The sequence below is a fragment of the Oryx dammah genome, unplaced genomic scaffold, assembly GCF_014754425.2.
Source record: "Oryx dammah isolate SB20612 unplaced genomic scaffold, SCBI_Odam_1.1 HiC_scaffold_2, whole genome shotgun sequence".
Lineage (NCBI taxonomy): Eukaryota > Metazoa > Chordata > Mammalia > Artiodactyla > Bovidae > Oryx > Oryx dammah.
Genome location: NW_024070186.1, coordinates 164,412,288 through 164,419,568, shown reverse-complemented (window position 1 = coordinate 164,419,568; position 7,281 = coordinate 164,412,288). Strand labels below are relative to the sequence as shown.

Here is a 7,281-nt window from a genome sequence, read left to right as displayed (position 1 = left end):
TACATTACTATTGTTCTTACTCTATTGTTATGACCGTTACATTACTCTTAATGTTTTTGTCTATTGAGGTCTTATGACCTACTCTTTTCTTCTTTTTCCCTTGCTATTTAAAATATTTCACCACCCAGATGTATGTCATGGATTGCTTTTCTTAAAAAAAAATTAATTAATTTGGCTGTGTCATGTTTTAGTTGCAGTTCATAGGGTCTTCATTGCATCATGTGAGATCTTTTGTTACCGTGTAATTGTAACTCAGTAATTGTGGCTCAGGCCTCATTGTTCTATAACATATGGAATCTTAATTCCCTGACCAGAGATCAAACCCACATTTCCCCTCACTGCAAGGTAGATTTCCAACCACTGGACCACTGGGGAAGTCCCTCCTGATTGCTTTTTTAGTTTTATTTATTTTTTTAAGGGGCACAGCTTTTTATTTTTTTCAATTTGGCTGCACTCAGTCTTAATTGTGACATGTGAGATCTAGTTCCCTGACCAGGGATCAAACTCAGGCTCCCTGCATTGGGAGCATGAAATCTTGCCCCTGGACCACCAGGGAAGTCCCCCGATTGCTTTTCTAGGTCCTCTGGATTTAGTGCTCACGCTGCCCCATGAATACTTGAGTTCCTATCTCCTGGTTGCCTCTGTGGTCTCCCTGTCACTTGGTGTCTCCCTGTTCCCATGTTGACTAGCAGGACCATCTCTCACCTGAGTCCCTTGCACTGAGCCCTGGACTCTCCTAGAGGGGAGGCATGCATTAGGACACTTACAGATGAGAAGACCAAGCACTGATGAGCTCGGTTTCACTGGAGGAGAGAGGTGCTTTTTCTCAACACTGTCTTCCTCAGGGCAGGAGCGCAAAGAGAAACGTCATTTCCAAGCAGCTTTCTGAAGATGCTACCTCACCAGCTTCTCTCCAAAACTGTAATCTGGGGAAGGCATTGCTGCAATATTACAGTGACCTATATTCGTGGTAAACTTCCCCACTCTCCCAGGAGAGACTGGTGAGCTGTGAGTCTCCCCCATACAGGTGGCTTTTTAGGACACCCTCCCCTTCCAAAAAAAAAAAAAAGCAGCAGCGACTTGTTTGGTAACACTCGGACTCCCAAGTAATATTCAGCTTATAATTCTCTCCCCTCCTCCGAAGGCGAGTTATTTGCCAGATCCCAAATGGTCCACGGGTGATGGATGGTGGGTGATTTCTACATCAGCGCACCTTGGAGCCCCAGAGCTAACCCTCTGACAGCGTTAGCATAAAAGATTTACATTTATGTTACGAGGGCCACACAAGAATAATAATTTTAAGATACATTGCCTCGGCTGCTGGTGCACCCTGGGAAATCTAGCCGCGGCAGGCGCTGATCCACACTGTAATTACAAAATGGCAGTGCAGGAGAGGGTTTTTTTGGAGACAAGCGGCTAGAGACCAAAGCCATCTGCATGCCTTGGTGGATTGAAATTACAGTAATATATGAAGACATTACCTGAAAAACCCGGCACCATTTAAATGATTTACTCTTCAGCCCCAGCAAGCTTTAATTTAAGGATAAAGTCATTCAGAAAGCTAATCTGATAGGCGAGGCATTATTTCACACAGTTAAGTTAATTTACAGTAGCTGATTGTTGTGGTTGCTTTAGGTATTATTATCTTCCTACAAACAGCTGATCTGCCAGACAGAAGCAATACACTGCTTAACGCAGTGTCTTAATTCAGCCGGCAAGCTATCTATGATAAAGGTTTGTTTATAAGCAATAATAGGAAAGTCATTTTGAGGCCACGCTGATAACGCTGATGAGAAATATTTTTTAAGGGGGAAAGGCACAATTAAATAAATAAATGAATCAGCAAGCCCTGTACTCGTGGGTCTGTTTGGAACGGCTCTTTTGAGCGGTCGTTTTCCACTGGCATGCCTCTCCTCCCCTCCTTCATGGGTTTCCTGCCCTGTGGTCCTCTGCACGTTTATCCCAATCATCCTACTGTCTGGCAAACACTTCTTCCTTGTTGCCAAATCGACTTCTCAGCCAGACCTTTGAGAAAAAACACATCTTGGGAGCCCAGTGAATTCAGCTGCTTTCCAAGCAAAAAGTGAGCTTTGATATTTGTCTTGAATGAGCTTTTTTTTTCCTTTTTATCTTTGAGAGACACAGAGCATGTTCACTGGTGGTTGTCGTGGTAGAAAAACATCAGGAAGTGGGTATTTAAAAGAGAGCTAACAGATTGGAAGGTGAAATTGGAGATTTTGAAAGGGCTCGATAAAACCAACTTGCCAAGGGGGAGGTGGGAAGGGGGGGATGGATTGGGAGTTTGGGATTAGCAGATGCAAACTATCAATATTATACATAGGATGTTTGTGGAGAATGGATACATGCATACGTATGGCTGAGTCTCTTTGCTGTCCACCCCAAACTAACAGAACATTGTTAATCATTACACTCCAATATAAAATAAAAAGTTTAAAAATGTCATTGGAAGGACTGATGCTGAGGCTGAAGCTCCAATACTTTGGCCACCTGATGTGAAGACAGCTGACTCATTGGAAAAGACTCTGATGCTGGGAATGACTGAAAGCAAAAGGAGAAGAAAGTGGCAGAGGATGAGATGGTTAGCATCACCAACTCAATGGACATGAACCTGAGCAAACTCAGGGAGATAGTGAAGGACAGGGAAACCTGGCAGGCAGCAGTCCATGGGGTTGCAGAGTCAGACAGGACTTAGTGACTGAACAATGACAAAAATACACAGAATGGATAGAAAATAGGGTCCTACCGGATAGCACAGGGAACTATGCTGAACTATATTCAATATCATATCATAATGGGAAAGAAAATGAAAAAGAAAAAATGAAAAGAAAAAGAAAAGAAAAATGAGTCACTCTGTTGCACAGCAGAAACTAACACAACATTGTGAAACAACTGTACTTTAATAAGGACCTCCCACGTGGCTTGTGGGCTCCTCATGTGGCTCTAGGGATAAAGAACCTACCTGCCAATGCAGGAGACATAAGAGACGTAGGTTTGATCCCTGAATTTGGAATATCCCTTGGAGGAGGTCATGGCAATGCACTCTAGTATTCTTGTCTGGAGAAACCCATGGACAGAGGAGCCTAGTAGGCTATAGTCCATGGGGTTGCAAAGAGATGAACATGACTTACTGAAAATACAACAAACATGTATCCCACTGTTCATGGCAGAGCTATATACAATAGCCAAAACATGGAAACAACCTAAATGTCCATTGACAGATGAATGGAGAAAGAAGATATAGCACATACACACAAAGGAATATTACTCAGCCATAAAATAGAATGAAATAATGCCATTTGCAGCAACATGAATGACTTAGGGATGTGTTGTGTTAGCTTGAAGTATACATTCCTTATCAGATTCTTTTCCATTATAGGTTATTATAATACTGGAGTGTGTTGCCATTTCCTCTTCTAGGGGATCTTCCCCTGGCCCAGGGATTGAACTTACATTTCTTGCACCTCCCACATTGGCAGGTGGATTCTTTACCACTAGCGCCAGCTGGGAAGCTCATCTAACTTACAGTAGACTTATCAATGATGTGACTTGAGTCAATGATGGTCACTCTCTACATCCTTTCTGCTAAGGAAAAAAAAAAAAAAAAAAGACAATATGTTCATAATGACCCAAATCACTGAGCAAGGGTCTGGCTCATAGTAAGTATGCATAAATATCAATTCCCTTTTCCCATATATGAAGCATGCAGTAAAAAGGGGAAAAAATTAAAAACAGAGATTAGAGAAGGTACGAGAAAGCAACAGGGATTTCCTTTTCCAGAGATGGAGAGGGAAATCTCTTGCTTTGCACATGAACAATTGTCACTCCTGCACGGATTTCTATCAGTGGGGGCTATAGGCTTTACAATAAGATTGAGTTCCCTTTCAAGCACCTCTTGTCAGCCTTCAGGGAAGGAAATGGATCCAGGGAAGAAAGGCTGATGGAAATTGTCCTCGCTCGAGGGCAGGGACTTTGCCATATAAATTCTGAGACTGGTTAGTCCTCTAGCTACACATTCTGGGTTCAAGCACATTGGCTGGACCCAGATTTTGCTGGTTGATTTTGATTTCTGGCCTAATTATCCAAGAGGGGGAAGAAAGTATCTCACAGGGCTTGGAGAAGTTAGCATGACCAAGCTTTTCCTGGGAAAGGTCTGTTTTCTTGGTGCAGAAACACACGTGTCTGACCCGACACAGTATCTTCTTCCAACCAGGTGTCAATCAACATAGAGTCTGTACCAGGAACTGTGCTTTTAAAATCAACAGCCTCTGTGTCAGACTCTAATCTCTGCAAGGTCAGGCTCTCTGTTATTTACATATTGTTTCCCAAGGGTCCATCACCACCCCTGGTATATGGTGACCAGTCAGTTCTCCCCAACCCCAAGCCACAGTCCTATAGTGATAGCTCAAAAATTCTTAAAAGGATGAAAAAATAAATAAGTAAAAATGTAAAAGGGCTTCCCTGGTGGCCCAGTGGTAAAGAATCCTCCTGCCAATGCAGGGGACACTGGTTCGACCCTTGGTCCAGGAAGATTCCACATTCAGCAGAGCCACTAAGTCCATGCGCCAAAACTGCTGAGGCCCACAAGCCCTAGAGCCTGGGCTCTGCAACAAGAGAAGCCCCCACTCGCCATAACCAGAGAAAGCCTGTGTGCATCAGTGAAGTCTCAGCACAAAACTAAAAATAGATAAAAAATTTAAAAGGATGCCTTTAGCTCTTCCCAGCTCCCCCTCTCCCAACCCGCCTGCCCATTTCCCAATCACTCTCCTCCAAAAGTTTTGCAAGCTACATTCACCAGCATTCTGGCAGTCTCCATAGTCTGAAAGGCTGTGATTGTCCCATCAGTTGAGTTCTATTAAACAGGGGACCCCAATACATTCAGAAGCACCAACCTCTGCTCCACGCACCATGTCCATTTGACAAGAGTGAAGTGGATTAATTAACGTGGTGGGTCTATCTTCTACCCAGCTGTCTTGTGTTGCAATGGAGACCAAGAAAAATCCATTAGATTATACTGAGAGATAGCTGAAAGAAAGTTTAGATTAAGTTTATCTCCTGAGGCAATTTTATTAGATAGATTAAGTTTCTGTTCATCTCTCCAAAGACCGTAGTAATAACCAGTGTCATGACTTTCAAATCCTTTGGACTTCAGAGGGTAATCAAACATGGTTGTCTTTTTATCCCCCTCTTTCACTTCTTAGTATTCTACAATCCTGCTTCGTTCATCTGTCAAAGCGATAGTATTAAGGGGATCAATGTTGACAAGTGATAGTACAAATTATGTAATGTTGATGACATTTCGCTGTCTCCTTTTGATCTGCAATTCCCACTCTCAATCACTCCTTATTTAAGAAAAAGCATTGAAAGAGAAAGACAGCGATGGAAGCCGTGGGCTCGAGTCCCGACGCCCCAGGGGCAAAACGGGGTGAATTTGAAGTGCATGGAATTAAACACGGGGCCTGGGAAGATGGCCTGACTGACAGAAGGGGAAATTGAGGTCATCTTCTTACAACACGCCTTTGGCAGCTGCCACTTGGGACCATGTCACAGCTTTTGGTCGTGCTGTAGTCCCATGAAATATTTGACGTGTCTGGTCTGCAATGATAGGGGGCTTTCTATTTCCAGAATATGCCCTTTGATTTCTCCTCCACTGGAAATTTATGGAGGATAACTTAAAAGGAAGAACTGAGTTGGTTTTGTTTAAAAGAAAAAAAAAAAAAAAGGAGACTAGGATAGGTCTAGACACAAGAAGGGCTGTTTTTTTTCTGGGGTAGGAGATGGGTATTAAGTTTTGAACCGGGTGATAAAAGATCAAATAAGAAGAAATAGGTTCAATTGCTTCTTGGCCTTTTGGCTAACATCAAGTGTAGTATCTGTTCTTATCAGTTTAATAACTGATATGTCCTCTGTCTGAGACAATCTATTAAATGAAATGATACAAATGAACTTACTTACAAAACAGAAAAGAGACCCACAGACTTAGAGAACGAACTTAGAGTTGCCAGGGGGGAAGGATGGGGGAAGGATGGGGGAAGGGATAGTTAGGGAGTTGGGTAATGACAGGTACACAGTGTTGTATTTAAAGTGGATAACCAGCAAGGACCTACTGTTTAGCACAGGGAACTCTCCTCAATGTTATGTGGCAATCTGGATGGAAGGGGAGGCTTAGAGGAGGATGGATACATGTATATGTGTGTCTGCATCCCTTCACTGATCATCTGAAGCTATCACAACACTGTTAATTGTCTATACTCCAATATAAAATAAAAGGTTTTAAAAAAGAAGAAATAGGTTCAAAATATAGCAGAAGGAAGCTTCCCTGGTGGCTCAGATGGTAAAGAATGTGCCGGTAATGCAGGAAACCCAGGTTCGATCCCTGGTTTGGAAAGACTCCCCTGGAGAAGGGCATGGAAACCTCCTCCAGTATTCTTGCCTGGAGAATTCCATGGACAGAGGAGCCTATTGGGCTAGAGTCCATGGGGTCGCAAAGAATTGGACATGACTGAATGACTAACGCTTTCCAGTATTCTAGCCTGGGAAATCCCATGGACGGGGGAGTCTGGGGTGCTAAAGTCCATGGGGTCTCCAAAGGGTCAGACATTACCTGGTGACTAAACAACAACAACAAATAGCAGAAGAGACTTTTTTTGGGAAGAGAGCATCTTGCATCCTTATAATGTTTCCATCCACGTGGAGAAATCTCTGTTAAAATAGTATGTCTGGGCTTCCTTCTTTTTCTCTCTCTTTATCCCCTTAAACACACCTCAAGAAAAGGGCTCTTGACAAACATGGGCTCCAGTTTAAGACAGACATGCTGCTTTCTACTTGTGACCTTAGAAGGTGGTTCAACTTCCATGAATTGTGATTTTTCTCATTTGCAAATAAAAACCACAGGATCAGTTTTCCAGGGATGCTGTAGCAGTTAGGAGCGTTCAGAAATCTTGAAGAAAACCTCTTTTGGTCAGATTGGGTATGGGTTTCACCTGATTCCCATGGTCTGACACATATTGTGTGACTAATAAAAGATTTTATGATTCTTTCAGCCAAATAGAGTTTGCCTTCCTTCCAAAAGTCCTAGAGCAATGGGCAAATGGGATGAGGATGGATAGTCTTAGCTGATTTATTGCCTGATATTCCAGTTGCTGCTGTTTAGTCACCCAGTTGTGTCCGACTCTTTGCAACCCCATGGACTGCAGCACACCAGGCCCTCTGTCCCTCACTATCTTCTGGAGTTTGCCCAAGTTCAAGTCCATTGCATTGGTG

The 7,281-nt window shown here is 43.0% G+C and overlaps 1 pseudogene; it reads left to right on the top strand.

The window, feature by feature from the left end:
• The first annotated feature begins 5,852 nt into the window (after nt 1–5,852).
• LOC120860136 lies at nt 5,853–5,969 on the top strand (annotated as a pseudogene).
• Nucleotides 5,970–7,281: the final 1,312 nt, after the last annotated feature.